The following is a 19,456-nucleotide window of genomic DNA, read 5'->3' on the forward strand; positions in this document are numbered from 1 at the left end:
CTCTTCTTGCTTCTCTTCTGGGATCTGGAAGAATACGTAGCTTTCAAGACATAGACCAGAGTCTTAATAACACTGTGCAAATGGAGGTGAAAAGGGACCCATATCCGCCTCCTTTCCTCTCCAGGCTCCAGTGGTGCTCTTTGGGTGCATCTTTTCCGACCTTTGATTGAAAAAATGTGCTTTGAAAAGGAACAGCGAAAATACTGATGTTTCAATTGTACATAGAGTTTGGTTCCAAGGGCATCGTGTTCTGGCCTTTTCCTTTCTTGAAAAGCAAAACTCCAAATACTATGGACATATTTATAAAGGTTCCATCGTGCCAATACCAAATATTCAATGCTTTCCATGATCCAAATTTTACTTTCAATGGATCCTGACAAATATTTAAAAGTAAAATGGATAGTAAGAATTCTATCCCAAACATTAAGAGTTTCTATGTAGTTCACAAAGACATTTACTTGTCTCCACTTAGAGATGGCATCCCTGAGAGGCGCTGTATGTCCAATCGCTGAGAATTGACGTGATATAACAACACAAATTCCATTCCTGACAAGCAGAGAGGTAAAAGTCGTCATGAAATTCTCTCCCTCCTCTGTGTCTGAAGTAAAGAGCCCGATCAAGGTCCACCTGAAATGGAGGAGCAGTTGGACAATTGCTGGATATGTGATCCCCTTTTTGGGGAGCATTTGGTGGAAAAAAGGGAACCGATTTTTATCAATGAGAGCCTCGGAAACAATTGCATCACTGATCTGAGAAAAACAATGAAGAATGCTATGTTATATTTTGGGTCAGATCAAGTCCAAAATATTAGATTTTAATAAACGTTACTCATGAACATATTAGAATAGTATATTGTTAATGACTCAAATCCCATCAAGATACAGGATAGAACATGCAGAACATTAACAAGACTGTAGATAAAAATTAAAAATAAAAAAGCAAGTTAAAAGGAAAAAAATAAAGAATGCAAATAATATTTTTGTAACATGTTAGCAGTAAAAGGAAACTAGGCCGCCAAAAAACACAGTGGACATAAAAATCAGGGACACCAAAGTTCCTGGTATAATTTGTCAATTGTATAATCCAACAAGTGTTTAATTAAAATTGTGTATGTTCTAAAACACAAAATTTTGGTATTCTGTCATTTTCCATAACTTTAATTTTAGACTACTAAATATATTTGCTCTGGAATATCAGCTCTACATATGAGCATTTCAGTAATCTTGGCATTCTAGACTGCAATATATAGGGATAAAGAAGCTGGAATGTTTTTATATCTATATTTATATCTGTAGATTTTCACGGGTACAGGTGTGCAGGTCTTGGCGTATTTGGGTCTTTTCCCATGTAAGATTGAGAGTATCTTGGTGACGTTTCAACAAGGACCCATTCGCCATATACAGGCTGGTGCCTTCAGCTTCATGCTTGTGTGAGCAAAGCATGATCGGAGCTGCTGTCTTTCCATAAATATTGGTGGGGGTCTGTGGAGTGCTGGCTTTGTTGCTGTAAGCGGGTTGGTTGGCTGTGTTGTTACATCTTGATTAGTTGATGGAGTTGATGTATGCAGATTAGTCGGCTGTTTTGTAACATCCTGTGTGGCTGAGGTACTAGCTGTGTGCCCATTAGTCTTTTGAGTTGTAACGACCTGTGTTCCTCGCATGTGTCAGGCTGCATCCCTCCTCTGACTGCCACACAAAACAAACTGACACACGTCATGAACACATGACCAGACCGCAAACTTGGAGCCAAACCAAAGTCCGGGATGTTACATCACAGCCATCTGCTCAGGACATTAAATCACAGAACTCAGGAGGTTATAATGCAAAATCTCAGGATGTTACAACGCAGTCAACCTCCCAGTATGTTGCAGCACAGGACTCAGGATATCACTACACTAGAGCTCAGGATGTCATCACACAGCCCATTACCCAGGTCGTTACAACACAAAAGATTAATGGGCACACAGCCAGTACCTCAGCCACACAGGATGTTACGAAAGAGCTGACTAATCTGCATACATCAACTCCATCAACTAATCAAGACACAGCCAACACAGCCAACCAACCCGCTTACAGCAACAAAGGCAGCATTCCACACACCCCACCAATATTTATAGAAAGACAGCAGCTCCGATCACGTTTTGCTCACACAAACACGAAGCCGAAGGCACCAGCCTGAAGATGACGAAACGTCGCCAAGATACTCCCAATCTTACATGGGAAAAGACCCGAATACCCCAAAACCTGCATCTCTATCTCTCTCTCTCTCTCTCTCTCTCTCTCTCTCTCTCTCTCTCTCTCTCTCTCTCTCTCTCTCTCTATCTCTATCTCTATCTCTATCTCTATCTCTATCTCTATCTCTATCTCTATCTCTATCTATCTATCTATCTATCTATCTATCTATCTCTATCTCTATCTCTATCTCTATCTCTATCTCTATCTCTCTATCTATAATTTTGTGCAATAATTTTGCTTATCTCCTTGATTTAAATCAGCTTCTTTGTTGAAGAGCAAGCTTAGATCCAGTCTCAGAGAAAACTACCCCTAGATAAGGAAAGATGCTAATTCACCCTATTGGCTCATTCTCAAACAACCATCGATGGTTATGATGTCATTTCCAAAATCAAAAATATTGGGTTTTATTTATTGATAATCACAGAATTAAAGGAGATTAATATTTATATCTCAGTGTTAAAATGAAAATTCCTTGGTACTTTCTGAGCTTGATTGTTTTCTTGCGAACATTTCATTGTCAAACTAGGTACGTTCATCCGTGCTAGTAAGGAATGGAATTTCTTCTCATTTTATATTTTGGTTGCTTCCCTGTCAATCTTGGTTATTCCATGGTTGGACATTATTTCCATCAGCACAAACACACTGCAGCAATTCTGAACATCAGAAAAAGGAAACAGATCATCTGTATAACATCTTCCAACCAAATGGATATCTGCACAACTTCATCAAAAGTTCCTGACTACCCAACCTAATAGAGCTCAACCAACACAAGCTGCAAAAAGGATAGCTCTGCCATACATCAAAAACATATCAGAAACCACTAAAAGACTATTACAACCACATGGCATCAGTGTAGTGCAGAAACCAACTAAAGCCATCCAAACCATTTTCAGAAAAGCAAATCAATGCAAACCCAAAGACCCAGCAGTCCCAGAAGGAAAATAAAACCCAGGAGTTATCTGCTACATACAGTGTAAGAACTGTGATAGCTGTTAAGTAGGACAAACAAGCAGAAGATAAGTAGAACATCAACTAACAGTCAGAAGACATGATAAAAACTCATTAATTTCACCACATATGGACAGATTTACCTGTAATTTCATAAAGGAAACTGTGCCTATCCTAGACCAAGCCAAATCCCAAAACCCTAGAGTGGGGGTGTCAAAATCATATCATCACATCATCGTCACATGATGTATCACAACTTCTCCCCCCCTTGCTAAACTGGGGGTGGGCATGGTCAGCAAGTGATGCATCTGACCTGTGGGGTGGGAGTTTGACAGCCCTGCCCTAGAGAGTCCTTGGAATCCTAGTACTGTGACAAATCAACCATCAACAGGCATATAAATATAATCACCATGAACAGACTATTCAAAAGAGAAAATCAACAAATGAAAAAGAGAATAAAATGTCTCAAACACTGCACTAATGGTCAACACCCAGATGAGCAGAGATTAATACCAAAATTAACTAACATTTATGAATTGAAAGCTGTGAATGTTGTGAGCTGCCTAGAGTCATTTACTAATAAATAAATAAAACAAAATAAAAAATTAACATGAAAACAATACCTCAATGAAGCTAACAGTACGCAGCCTAAACAAGGAACCATCAAGACCATTCCCATCAACACCAACAAGCTATGAGAATATAAAATTAGAGCAAACTCTTCTCACTACTAGAACTGATGATGTTGCCTAGTTTTGTAATGAAATGTCTGCAAGAAAACAGCCAAGCTCAAAAGAGCACCAACAACCTCATGAATCACAGAATTAGTATGACAATAGGAGCCAACTCTTCCCAACAAATTACAAAGCTCATCTTGAGATTATGAAAATAATATCATCTTGTCAGAATAAAAGATGATACTACAATATGTATTTAGATCGTTAGGCACCTGTACTTCAGGATCTTTCATTACTCCTAGTAAGTCATTAATGTCTAAAGTAAATAAAAATGAAGAAACTATGCACCCTTCTCTTAGCCCTTAGTAAGTATTGATCTTTCTTCCCATGCCTGCCTTCAGCCCAAACCACACTCTCAAACAAGTGCTTGTAGAAAACGTTTTGATGAGGCCAACAGCCTAAGTTACATTTTAAGGGCAAATAGTTCTCTCTTTACTGTGTTGAATGCTGTACTAAGATTTATAAAGGCGGCGAACTATTGTTTTCCTTGACTGACTGTTTTCTTTGTAATTGGTTGATTCAAGCTATTGCCCATAGTGGATCAACACTGCCTAAAGCCTGCTTGTTATCCTGCAAGGACTGCTCTTTTCATCCAGTCACTCTCAAATCTACTCAAGAGGAAGTGAACATATACAGTATTTGAGCCACAACATCTAGTAGAATAGGTCCGCAATTGCAAGGTTCCTTTGTATTCCTTTTTTTATAAATAGGAACTAGTATTGGCATCTTCCATCCAACTTGATATGGTAAATATTATGTCTATCTGTCAATGAACCTTCCAGAAGAAGGCTCTACCAGTCTGAAATGTATCATCATCAATAACATAGGCACTCTACTCATTGCCTATCCACTGCAGGATAAAAGTCTCGTTTGCATTTTCTGATATATATGATGCATATGTAGTGTAGATATATTATATTTTGCCTTCAAGAAGTATATATATATATATATGAATTGAATAATTTAGAACTTTTTGTATTAAAATGAATAAGGATAACAATTAATTTATATATACTTAATAGAGGATTGGTGATATAATGTATAACTCTAAGTATATATCATAAAGATATCTTGTTATTGATAAATAAGTTTAATAAGGAAGTAATTAAAAATTGGTATATATATGAAGTGATTATTTAGAATACCTTGTTAAAAAATGAAGGAATAACATCTTTGTTCGAATGTATGATGTACAAAGACAATAATGAACATAAGCATACTCGATAGATGATTGGTGGGATTATACACAATTGAAAACAGTGCTATATAAATATAAATAGTTGGTAAATCTTTTTTATATTGTAAAAATATTCAGAATGGGATAAGTGATTATATAAAGGTAGATTGTTAGTAAACAGACAATCAAGAATGTAAGGGAATTAGGATTATTGAAAAGAAAAAAAATATTAATCATAATTGAATATACGTTGTACAATGAAAGTGAGGTATTTAGTTATAGTAGATGGAAACTCTGTGATTGTATATGTAATTGAGAATATGGATGCAAAAACACTTGTAACCAAATGACATGCTGTATGTAATGGATGAACATCTTTTTATGTGGTTTTTTAATGTTTACAAATAAAATAAAAAAAATGCAAAAAAAGAAGTATTTCACAAACAAGACTAGGCAAAAGATGGAATAAAAATCAATGGCATCATTGATTTTAATCATTTAATATTTGCAGATGATGTTCTTTTTCTCTCACAAGACCCAGAAGAACTGCACATATAAGAGCTGCTCAAATCAGGAGAACAATTTGGTTTAAAAATAAACTGAAAAAGAGCCAGGTTAAGCTAGGAGTGCACAGAGAGCCATGGATAGAAAGACCTGCCTCGGATTAGAGAACAAACAAAAACATACACTATCATAAAATGAGTAAAAGAATTGAAATGGAAATGGGCTGGTCACATACCAAGAAGTGGACCAAATCAATCATAGAATAGATCTCACTTGATAAAATGCATACATGAAAGAGACCTAAAACAAGATGGATCGATGACATCAGCAAGTATTGTGGACCCAATTTGCAAATGAAAGCTCAGGACCGCATTGGTTGGAAACATATGGGAGAGGCAAGCAAAGAACATAATATCAAATCTGATGCAAAATTGAACATTTGACAATTGAAAGAAAATGTGCTTGATAGATTGGTGTGTGGGTGTGCTTGTAATTTTTTTTAATGTAAAGAGATTAATGCTCAAATATGAACAAGTCCATAAGTTATATATGTTTTTTTTAATGTAGGTAATAATTGGGATTCTATTCATGAATCATGGATTTCTTCACTGTGGATAATACCATTATTTTGATTAATATTTTGTACAAAACCTACCCTCAAAACTGTGTCTTGTGGAAGACATTTTGATTGGACACAGAGACTTCCCAAGTGTGCAGCAAAGCCCCCCAAAACAATGAGGATGGTATCATAAGAGGATATGATACCTTAATTTCCCCCCTTTTCATTGTGCATTACAAACCACAGCCATGAAATCTATTAGGGCCATGGTTAAAAACAGCTCCTGAATTCCATAAACAAAATATAGGTGGATTTATCACTCATACACCACAAACCCACTCACTTTGCCAAATACAGAAACACACAAACCAACCTGGGGGACTTTGTAGGGGCTTATTAATGTTGACATCTGGATGGAGATGTCCCTCTTAGCTCCATCAACAACAGCCAATAGGTTATCCTTCCTTCCACAGCTGTAGTTGGGAACATTGGCTTCTCCAGTAGAGAGTATATCCAGCAAAGCATCTGAAGTGCCAAGAGCATTGACATAGTTGTCATAGATGCTGTAGCCAAGTGTGAGATTGTGCAGAAACTGGGGGTTCTTGTTGACCATTTGAATGGCAAAAATCAGGATCAGTTGTTTAAAATAACTTGTCATACTGTAAAAAAAAAAAGCTCATGTTATTATCATCAACAGAAACAACATTTTTTCCTATTCAATCTTCTTTGTCTCCAGAAGCCTACTATGTCTTAAGCCAATACAGATACAAAGACAAAGACAAATGATAGTTACCCATTAGCAGGTAAGTTTTATGAGCATTGAGAAGATGGGATGGAGCTTGGAGGCTGGAGCTGTGTTGGCACAGTGGTTAAAATGCAACATTTCAGGCTAACTCTGCCCACTGTCAGGATTTTGATCCTGATGGGCTCAAGGTTGATTTAGTCTTCCATCCTTCTGAGGTTGGTAAAATGAGGACCTGATTGCTGGGGGCAATATGCTGACATTGTAAACCACTCAGAGAGTGCTTTAAAGAACTATGGAGCAGGGTTTAAGTCTCAGTGCTATTGCTATTGTCTATGGAGATACTATTGAGAAGATGGGATGAAGATAGTCCTTCACTATGGCTAAGAATTACAAAGACACCATTATTTGAAGTAGTCCTAATTTTCACCTGCCCTACATTCAGAATCATTCAATCATTAAAGTATAACCATATAACCCTAACCATATAATCATTACCATATAATGAAGAGAATATATCATAAGTGACCCAAAAAAGCAACTGTAGAAAGAAGTCATCCTTTATTCCTCTAAAAACTGGACATTGAATATGAGAAGTTATTTAAATATGGAAATCAGCTGGGCAGAGGCATCTACAACCCTTTCTTTTTTTTCTTTTTACTAGAAAATTTTATTCATTTCTTATTAAAATATTGGACACAGTATGACCATCTTGGTGTTATTTCTGCCATATTAAAATATGAAACAAATAACAGACAAGTAACTTTGTCTTCTTACATTACTAATTATATATTATTATTCTAGTCAATATACTCAATTATATTTACATATATTACATCACATTTCATCTTCACAAATCCTAATTATTTCTTGTTCCAACTCCCACCTCTCATTTCCAACCATTGGTAAAGCCTATTCCATATAACATAATACTCAGATTCTTCTTTGTTTTTTAATTCTAGCATCAATTTATCCATTTCTGTATATACAAATATTGTCTTCATTATCTCCCTTTCTAAAGGTATATTTTCATTTTTCCATTGTTGAGCGTATACCATTCTCGCTGCCTCTATGATATGTAATATTAAATATATTGACTCTTTACTATAATCTTCTGTTATGATTCTTAATAAGAATAATTCTACTTAGAATAATTCTAACCTTCGTCCAATCATTTCTTCCAACCACATCTGGATACATCACCAAAAATTATTTCGCTTTTTTGCATGTCCACCACATGTGGTAGTACATGCCTGATACTTGATTACATTTCCACCAATTTGGGGATACATTGCTAAACATTTTGGCCAGTCTTGCTGGTGGAAGATGCCACCTATAAAACATTTTGTATAAATTCTCCTTGCATGATGTGGCCAGTGTTAGTTTTCTGTTTTTTTCCACAGTTTTTGCCATTTTTCCAATTCAATGTTATACCCAAAATTTTTGGTCCATACCATCATAATATCTTTGACAGATTTTTCTTCCATTTTATAACCTAGTAAAAATGTATAAATTACCTTAATCAATTTCTCATTCATCCCCAATAATAGATTGCCTAGGGTTGTTAATTCTCTATTAATACTCCACGTTTTCACATCCTTCATATAGCAAGATTGAATTTGTAGGTAGGACCACCACTCCAATTCCACCCTTTGTGTTTTAAGTTCTAATCTACTTTTCAATCCCCCTTTTTCATTTAGTACATCTTTGTATGAGGCAATATTTCCCAGATTAATGAGGTTAGGGTGTACCAGTGCTTCTAAAATGGAGAGCCAGACTGGGATTTTCATGTAATTCTGTTGTTTAATTCTGTTCCATACCACCAAGAGCATGTCTTATATACAGCCTTTGGAAGTATTGATGTTTTCCACACCATAAGAAAAAAAACATACAACCCTTTCAATCACTACTTAAAACTGGGCTCAGTATCCAAGTAATGAACATAGTGTTAGAAGGGAATGCATAAATAATCTGGATGTTTCAGGTTTTCTTTGCCTCATGCCATGAAAATGAAAATAATTAAAAAAAAATTAGACAGGTCCTGCAATATACTATAGGAGTAAGTGAAATAAAGAGTGTTAGAACTGCAAATGGAGGGAACACAATTCCATCACATTGAATAACTTACGAGCGAGATGGACTAGAAGGAGCCATGTTGAAAGGCAACATTCTAGGTGATGATGTCGTTTCAGTGGTGACTATGCCAATGAAATGGTCTCCTGGACTGTAATAGCTCCATGGTTTTTCCCCATCCTGGTTCTCAAAATTCAGTGGACATTTTATTTTAAGGTTCACAGAAACTGCCTGAGACACCAGCAGCATCAGAAGCAGAAGATCCATAAATTATAGGATTAAATCAATTCCTTTCCTGTTTGTAAACATGAAGAACAAAAAGAACTAGAAAAATTCAAAGCACTGTCAGTTTCCTGAGTCAGACAGAGACAAACCAATCTTCACCTGGAAAGGAGAGAAAGGTACCTTCAAGAACACAATCTCTACCTGTCCCTTATATGTGCCACACAATACGGCCTGTGATATTTTTCCTTTTCTGATGCAAATCCCTGTCGTCTTTCTTCAAATTGATGTTTACACCAAGGGCAAGAAGTAACAGAAGTGGTCTCAAAGACCAGAATTATGAAAATTACAGTGAGAAGAAACTTCTCCACTTGGGATCTTGAACTTCTTCCAGAGTTCCATGTTTAAAGGGACAGCTGCAGAATCTTACCATCTTAGTGAAAAATAAAAAATCCACCCCTTGGGGCACTGGTCTATAGTGGCTGTGATCCTTCCTGTCAGTACATGTCCAGAAAGTGATGCTGGAGGAAGATAGTTCAAAACCCAGATAATGCCTTCTGCTGTCCTTCAGTGTGGGATCTTGTCTCCAGAGAGAACTGGAAACAACATCAGCCACAGATATAGAGTTTGGTGACATTCTAGTTTAGTGTCACTGAACTCTAGTGCTGTCTTCTAATGCCTATTAAGTAACCAATGTCCTTGAAACATGTCTAATGTTAAGAGCTGGGCCTCTTTGTGGTTTTCGTTTTCTTTTAGATCTGCATATTTAAATCCTAAATTGGAGTTGATTTTAAACTTGCTTGTGATTGAAGTGAAATTTTATTTTCTATGTTTACTAGAAATATCATTTTTTGGGATGACTAGATTAAATTAACAAAGTTGGAAGGGACCTTGTAGGTCATCTAGTCCAACTACACGCCCAAGCAGAAGACCCTACACCCCTGATGGTGAACCTATGCCATGCAGTCTAAAATGACAGCTGTGTTGTACATCTGTATGCGGTCATGTACTCCCCTGATGCCACAGGCTTGCCTGAGGTCTGGGTCCAGCACCTTCTTAAAAGTATGCACTAGGAAACATTCTGGCCAGTCTCTTAGTTTTCCAGCCACCCTCCAAAATTCCCAAATTAATTCTTTTATGGGTCGGCCAGCTTGCTTCAGTTCTTTAATCTGAGCCTCAGCTTCCACTTGCTGCACAATGTTGTTGAATCTAGTCTGCATCAGTTGGATGATCTCATCGGCATCTTCTAACTCAGGGGCTCCTTTATCGTGAAGCTCAGCTATCCATTCTGACGCCTCTCTCTCGTTCACGCCATCAGCAATAGCGGAAATCAATTCCTGATCGAGATGGGTATTGATTTCCATATTGGTTGATGTGAGCCCAGACTCAGTTGAGAAAGTAAGCTAGCTTCCCTGGAGTCCCATCAAATGTCACTTGGAACCATGGAGGGAGAATGTTTGGTGGGACTTGATGCTGAGCTTGCGTGGGTTGCTGGTCTGGCCCCTGCTGTTGAGCCGGAACCTGCTGTGAGATCACAGGCACTTGTTGGGCCAGAACCTTCTGGGGAATCACAGCCTGGGGCTGAAGTTACAGTTGCTGCTAAGCCGGTGCCTGTTGTGAAGCCCAGACTGGGGGTTGGAAAGACCCCAACAGATGAAAAGGCATAGGTGGCGGGGCTGGAGCTGGCATCAACTGATATTGCACCCATCCTTGGCTGGGATAGAACATCCACCCAGGATCTGGCTCGCTGGTAGTAGTCCAAAACCCGGTTGCTGCAAGGGGGTAAGGAGACCCAAGAAGCCTTGTTGTGGGTCCAGCATTCCATGGCTGGTCTGGTTCAGCAAACCCTGTTGTTGGGTCATCTGTATCCTGGGGCTGCGGGTGGCCCAGTCCGAGGCATGAGGCTGTGGGCTGAACTGCTCTGCATGGAGTGGAAAGAAGCTGATGCTCCACTCGATTGCACTGCAACCTCTTGGCCTGGGAAGGTGAACATAGGTTGTGCCAAGGTCCACCTGGGCTGTTCCATGCCAAGGGGTTGAATAGCGCTGCTTATGCTGAGTTGGCCAAGCTGCTCCAGAAGACCAGCCAGTGACTGGCTGTGTGATGGTGGTAGAAATCCCCATTTTCAAGATTAGCTGCTGTGTGTCTGCTTTGGCAATCTACACTCATGGGCTGATGCTTGTCCTACACCTGTTTGTGGTTCCAACAGCATCTCCTGGAGTGGGGTGATTCCTGTGGCCTCATTCTGCAGGGTCAAGTCCAGCTGCAAGGTTTGCTTGGGTGCTGGCTCTTTGCACCTGGCTCTCTGTTGGCATTCCCTTTCTGCAGCCTCTTCAGCTTGGGAAGGGGAGTAGATGGTCTTAACATAAATTGCTGAGCCATCTCCTGTGGCTCCCTCCATGGTTTCTTTTCTTCCTCTATCTTCCCTGAGTCTTTATGTCGCCCAGGTTTGGGTCGATGCTGGGGCTCAGGATTCCAGACAGCACCCTCTACAGAACTGGTAGAGTTCTTTAAAACCAATTTGGGTTAATGTCAGGGTTCCAAGTAACACCCCCCAAAAAAGAAGACTCCAAGGCTTGAGTTTCCTCAAAGTTCCATTTTATTAGAGATGTCATATTGGCACATCTGGGAAAACACGAATCTGAAAGTTTCCAGATTTTTTCCACCCAAGTGAAAGTCCAAGTCCCTGCCCAGCACCCATATGTCCATCACAAGGCCCAATCAGACACCATCCAAAATTGAAGATGCCACCCAGTCACATCATCAACGCTGCAGGGCAAGATGACCTTGACTTTCTGAGAAAGAATGTCACTTTGACTATATACCACCCACACTCTATATAATCCCCCCTCCCATATTCCCATAGAGAATATGGCAGGCCTGAAGGCCCAAACATGGCTTCCATGTCTAATAGAAAGGAAAATCACGAAGATGCCAAACTCTTAACATTAGATTTCTTAATTGGCATCAGATGACAGGCAATACTTGAGTTATGTATCACCAAACTAGAATGTCATCAAACTACATAGCTCTGGATAACAAGTTATTACATTGAAGGACAGCAGAAGTCATCTGGGATCAAAGTATCTTCATCCAGCATCACTTTCTGGACAAGATGGGACAGGAAGGAGTACAACCACTACAAAACAATGCCCCCAGGGTGCATTTGTGATTTTCCCCTAGGATGTTTTTTCCCCTCTCTCTAGCTACTCGTCTGCCAATGGAGCCCTGAAGAAATTTAAGATCCCCAAAGAAACTGTTTCTCATTATAATTTTTAAAATTTTGGCCTTTGAGACCTCTTCTGCTACTTCTCCAGTGACTGTCTGTGAGATAAACATCAAACTAAAACAACATGGAAGCTATCTTGCATCAGAAAAGAATAAATGCCTCAGCAGGCATATTGTAGCACCAGTTTGGTGACAGGCAGGGACTGTGTTCTTGAATGTACTTTCTTTCCTTTCCAGGTGAAGCTTAGTATTTTTCTGTCTAAATCAGGAAGGTCATTAGAATTGCGTATTATAAGGATGCTGTGAAATCATCTAACTCTTCTTCTTTTACTCATTTAGAAACTGGAAGGCGATTGATTCAGCTTTGTTTGATTGATTCAACTCCATAATTCATGGCTTTTCTGCTTCTACTAGTGATCCTTCTGTTCCATCCAGTCTATGGGAAGCTTAGAATGAAGTGTCCACTGAGCCTTGAGCACCAGGATGAGAAAAAACCATGGGGCTATTACAGACCAGGAGACCATCTCATTAGTATGATCACCACTGGAACACAAATAATGCACACAAGAATGTTGCCTTTCAACAGGGCTCCTTATTGTCAGTTTGACACCTAAGTCATTCAGTGTGATGGAGTTGCATTCCCTCTATTTGCAGTCCTAACACTCTCATTATTTTTCTCTTATTTTGCTTTGTCTGTATTGTAGGACCTGTCTAATTTCTAGAAATGTTTTATTTCCATTGTTTCTCTCTTTTGACTTATTTTGTATAAAAAACTCAAATCCAAATATGGGGCAGAAAAAAGAAATGAAAAAACTCCAGATTATATATCTTTCCTGGTCGAATCCTGACTTATCACTTGAATAGTGATTTTAGTTTACTGAAATGGGTTGCAGTTGCCTCTGCCCAGCCTATTTACATATTTTATAACCATTCATTCATATTCAATGAATGATCTTTATAGGAGCAGAAAATGAGTTTCTTTTAGAACTGCTTTTCTCTTATTTCATATTGTTTCATAACAGCCTCTTCTTATGATGGTTCTACCTTAATGATTGAATGATTTTTGAGTCTTGGTTACTTGGCAATTGAAAATTAGTTCAGCTAAAAATAATGGCTCATGTGTAATTCTTAATCTTAGTGGAAAGCTACCTCCTTCTCATCTCCCCAACACTCCTTAAAAGAGTAATTATAATTTGCTTCTAGCTTGGGATCAGTATTGGCTTAAGAACTCAGAAAGCTTGTGGAGACAAAGTGGATTAAATTGAAAAAATATTTTGTTATTCCTCTTAATTATGATAACAAGGATATTTTTTCATTAGTTTACCTTTTGATAAGTTAAGAATATTATGCTACATTTTTAATATTCAAATGGTCAACAAGTCCCTTCAGCTTCTGCAAAATCTCACACTAGAGAAAAAGTATTTGGTTGTTGCTGTTGATGATGCCAAAAATTAACATGACTGTAGTTTTATACTAGTTTAACTTATCAAAGGAGAACACTACTACGTGTGATTTTCAATATTGAAGTGCTTAACAAAAAACACAAGCTCCAGAACAATCTCACACTTGGCTACAACATCTATGACAACTATTTGAATGTACTTGAGACTTCAGATGCCTTGCTGGAGATGATCTCTACTGGAGAAGTGAATGTCCCCAACTACAGCTGTGGAAGGAAGGACAACATTTTGGCTCTTGTGGATGGAGCTCCTGAAGAATCTCCATTCAGATGTCAACATTAGGAGGCACCTACAAAATCCCTCAGGTTTCTAATGTCTGTTTTTCCATAGGTAAGTAGAGTGGGTAGTGAGTTGATATGCAATGGATCCAATGATATATTCACTTTGGAAATGAAATACTACTTCTCTTCATGGCCAGTCTTGGTGTCATAGTTAAGGACTGGGATCCACAATGTGGAGAGGGCAAGGATCAATATAGTGATATCCTCTCCTCTCATGACATCTTCATCATATCACCACCATTATCATCATCATCTTTATCATCATCATCATTGCTGTCTTCTTCTGCTCACTTGGGAATATGAGAAGCTCTGTGATCAATCAAAGAGTCTTCTATAAAAAAGGAAGATGAAACTGATGAAACACATATGATTTATGGACTCATAAGGACCAGTATTATTAATTTAAAATGTCAAGCATATTAGAAAACATGTCAACTATTTTTTACCCTAAAATATTTGTGATGAAATTCATCATAAAATGTAGAAAAGCAATGAAGCCCCTTCTGTCAGTTCAGCTGACAGAAAGTTCTGCTTTCTGTCAGCTGAACTATTTAAAAGTTTTCTCAATGGTGTTATTCTCTATTGGAAGGTTCATTAATACATATCAGTAATTCCTACAATATCCAGTTGTGATGAAGTTTTCAATATCAGAAATGTAATAAAAATAATAAAATAATAAATAATAAAAAGCCCCTAGATTTTACAGACCCATACAGACCCCAGGCTGCACAAACAGAGGGGTAGAATCAAGATCATGTGAAGTGTTAATACAATTTTATAATGACTTTGTAAGGCCACATTTGGAATACTGCATTCAGTTTTGGTCGCCATGATGTAAAAAAGATGTGGTGACTCTGGAAAGAGTGCAGAGAAGAGCAACAAAGATGGTTAGGGGACTGGAAACTAAAACATATGAAGAACAGTTGCAGGAACTGGGTATGCCTAATTTAATGAAAAGAAGAACTAGGGGAGACATGATAGCAGTGTTCCAATATCTCAGGGGTTGCCACAAATAAGAGGGAGTCAAACTATTCTCCAAGGCACCTGAGGGTAGAACAAGAAGCAATGGGTGGAAACTAATCAAGGACAGAAGCAACTTAGAACTGAGGAGAAATTTCATGACGGTTAGAAAAATTAATCAGTGGAACAACTTGCCCCCAGAAGTTGTGAATGCTCCAACACTGGAAGTTTTTAAGATGTTGGATAACTATTTGTCTGAAATGGTATAGGGTTTCCTATCATGGCAGGGAATTGGACTAGAAGACCTCCAAGGTCCCTTCCAACTTATATCTGCCGCTTTTCTCTCTAATCAGCCTTATTTTAAATTAAGTTTCCAAATTTAGGGTGTTCTCTTTCCAATAGAAAACAGGGTTTAAAAACTCTCACCAACACAACATGCTTCTCTCCAGTGCTTGCATGTAGGAACTGCCAGCAGCTTCAGCAGCCTGGTGGCTGACTCGGGATCACTGGCAAAGGGGTTTTTTCCCGGGTCACCAGAGACTTTGCGGGTGTCTCTGGGACCACTGGATCTTCCCCTACCTTTCACTGTCTCTTCGGGACAGCTTAGGTCCAAAAAGAACCGTCCAGATGATCTGAATTAGATGGACATTCAGGAGAAGCCTGAAAGTCCATCTTCACACTGCAATGTGAAGCTCCACCCCAGAACTTTGGCTATAATATTGAATTAGACAAATGGGAAAATTTTGGGGGAACAAAGATAAAAATGACACTATCAGTTGCATACAAGGAAAACTAGTACAAAATGTTTTACAGATGGCACCTCGCACCAACAAGGTTAGCTAAAATGTTAACAAATACCTCTCCAAAATGTTGGAAGTGTGAATCAATACATATTACCCTTTATGATGGACCTGTGAGGAGGCTAATTTTTTTTGGAAAAGATGTGTTTTGAAAAAGAACAGTAAAAAGACTGATCTCCAAACGGTGACTCAAGAAAAAATGTGGATTAAAAGGCATAATTTATCTGCCTTTTTTCCTGAAAACCAACTGTTAAGATGCTATTCACATATTTAAGATATCTGTCATTTCTCAGTGTATATAGTCCAATGAGTGTTGTGATCCAGACTTTCCCTTCAATGGGCCCTGGCAACATATGAATGTTAAATGGAAAGGAATAATTCTGTCCAAAACAGCACCATATTCTATGTAGTGAAGAAAAACATTGACTTGTCTCCACTTAGAGAGGGCATCCATGAGGAATGCTGTATGTCCAGTTTTGAATAACTGTTGTGCTTTAACAACACAAATTCCACTCTTGACAAGCAAAATAGTCAAGGTCCTCATGAAATTCTCTCCATATGGAGAGAATATGTAAAACTGGATGATGAAATATGAAGACAGAGTTCAAAAAATTGAAGAAAAAGTTCAACAAGAAGAGAAGAAGGTTGAGAAGTTAGTAGACTGAGCGACCTGGAAAGGGAGAGCAGTGGAATATTAAGATGGGAGATGGATAGGTCTGAATTTTTCTTAAGATTTCAAAACATAGAATAAGAAAGAGGAGAGAACCTAGTACAGATAATATCCGAGATATTGACAAACGTATTAGAGATATTCTAGGAGAAGATGATGGATGGCATAGATGAAGTATTCTGAGTACATACAAAGCATGCAATGAGAAATGCTCTTCAAAGGGAAGTCCATGTAAGATTTACCAAGAAAACAATCAAACTACAAATTCTACAGAAAATGAGAGATAAAACAATTAGAATATAAAAGCAAGGAGATTGTAGTTCTGAAACAAATTCCGAGATGAGTGAGAGAGAAGAGAATATCAATTTTTGACTAAAGTTCTGATTTAAAAAGGTGTTAATTACAAATGGCTCATACCAGAAGGTCTACTATTTACATGGCAAGGACAAAGATACAGGATAGATACAATTGATAAGGCATAAGCTTTCTATGCAGAATATTTCAGAGAAACGGCTGAGAAAACTGGAAAAGATGAATTAGTGGCACAACTACTGGAGGCACCTATAATTGAGACTGAAAAAGTAGAAGAAGCTGTAGGCAGAATTGATAAAGAGGAAACTGCGGTGGGGGGTGTAAGTCACAGAGAACAACGAGAACCCAGATCTACTAGAGCTATAAATCCTATATATAAAGTATAAACATGGAGGAAAGAAAAATGGTTACAATCAATATTAATGGACTTGACTCAGCAATTAAAAGAAAGAAAACATTTCACAAATTAGAAAAGTTAAAACTTGACATAATCTGCCTACAAGAAGTACATATTCAAAAGAGACATGAACACCTACTAACACAATCAAAGCTTGGGAAAATGTTTGCTACACTGGCGAATTGTAAGAAAAGAGGAGTGATCTTCTATATTAAAGATAATATTCCAGCGAAATTAATTTATGCAGATGAAGAGGGAAGAATTTTGATGGTGGAAATTATGGATATAAAAAAACACTTCTAATTGGAATCTATGCTCCTAATGAAAAGCAAGATGAATTTTATAAAAAAATTGCATAAAAGAATCTCGGATTTGGACTATGTTGATATTTGTATGATGGGAGATTTCAATGGCATTGTAAACCAGAACATGGATAACAAAATACACAAAACAATGAAGCTAAATAGAAAACTGCTTCCGAAATCCTTCTTCAGGATGATAGATGAAATAAATTTAAAAGATATATTGAGTGAAATAAATACTAAAAAAGAACAATATACTTTCTATTCAAATAGACATTCATCATTCTCCAGAATTGATGTGATATGGGCCTCAGCAGAATTGATTTGCAATGTACAAGAAATTGAGATTGAAACAAGCACTTGGGCGGACCATAATCCAATTACAGTTAAATGGAAAGGCCAAAGGATAAGATCTAGATAGACACTAAATAATACTATATTGAAAGAAAAAGACTTTGTACAAAAAATGGAAAAAGAACTGGCCTTTTTCTTTAAAGAAAATAACAAAGAAGATACATCAATGCAGAATCTTTGGGATACAATGAAGGCTGTCACTAGAGGTCTGATAATAGACTATACAAGGAAGAAAAATTCAAAGAAAAGATAAACGCATAAAGCTCTAGACAACGACTATAAAATACTTGAAAGAGAGTTACAGAGATTGCCACAAAAAAAGATGTTAAAATAAAAATGGATATAATTAAACATAAAATGGATCTACTGGAAAAGGAAGAACTGGAACAAAAAATTAGAGGCACTAAACAGAATTACTTTGAAAATGCAAATAAACCAGGCAGATGGTTGGCATATAAGCTGAAAAAAGAGAGAGAAGCAAAGAAAATATTCCAATTTAGAGATGAGCAAGGACAAATTCAATATGGAAATGCTGAGAAAAAGAAAATTATACACAACTACTATGCTAAGCTGTAGGAACAAGAAAAAGTGGAAGAAGGAGGAGTTAAAAAGTATTTACAGGATGCTAATCTTCCCCAGATATCAGATGAAACTAGAACAATGTTGGAAAGTAAAATAACAATGATGGAGTTAACAGAAACAGTTAAAAAACAAAACAATGGAAAATCCCCAGGTCCGGATGGACTACCTGTGGAATTCTAGAAAACATTTGAAGAAACCTCGACTCTCCCACTCTTAGAAGTCATGAATGAAGTGATATCTGAGAGTAGAATACCAAAATCATGGTCAGAAGCATACATTGCATTGCTACCCAAGGAGGAGACTGATTTAACACAAACTAAGAATTATAGACCAATTTCTTTATTAAATTCAGATTACAAACTATTTGCATCTATACTAGCAGAGAGACTCAAAAAAATACTTAAATAGTTTTATCCACTCAGACCAAAATGTTTTTGTTTTTTTTACCAAAGAGACAAATTAAAGACAATATGAGAATGATTTTGAATACTTTGGAATATTATGAGGCTTATCCCGAAAAACAAATGGCTTTGATGTTTCTTGAAGCACAGAAGGCTTTTGACAATGTGAACTGGCAATTTATGTTTCTACAATTGGAACAGATGAACTTTGGTAAGAAATTTATCCAAACCATACAAATGGTATATCAGAAACAAACAGCAAAGATAATGGTAAATGGAGAATTGACAGATTCTATTGAAATAAAGAGAGGTACGAGACAAGGTTGCCCATTATCACCTTTACCCTTTGTCTTAACATTAGAAGTTTTAAATAGAAAGATTAGAGAAGAAGAAATAAGAGGAATGAAAATTAAAAAAGAAGAATACAAGCTACAAGCGTTTGCAGATGATTTGGTCTTCATTCTTGAAGATCCACTAGAAACAGCACCCAAATTGTTAGAAAGAATAGAGGAG

Source organism: Thamnophis sirtalis, unplaced genomic scaffold, assembly GCF_051295495.1.
Source record: "Thamnophis sirtalis isolate CommonGarterSnake01/CBP01778 unplaced genomic scaffold, rThaSir2_p1.2 scaffold_3, whole genome shotgun sequence".
Taxonomy (NCBI): domain Eukaryota; kingdom Metazoa; phylum Chordata; class Lepidosauria; order Squamata; family Natricidae; genus Thamnophis; species Thamnophis sirtalis.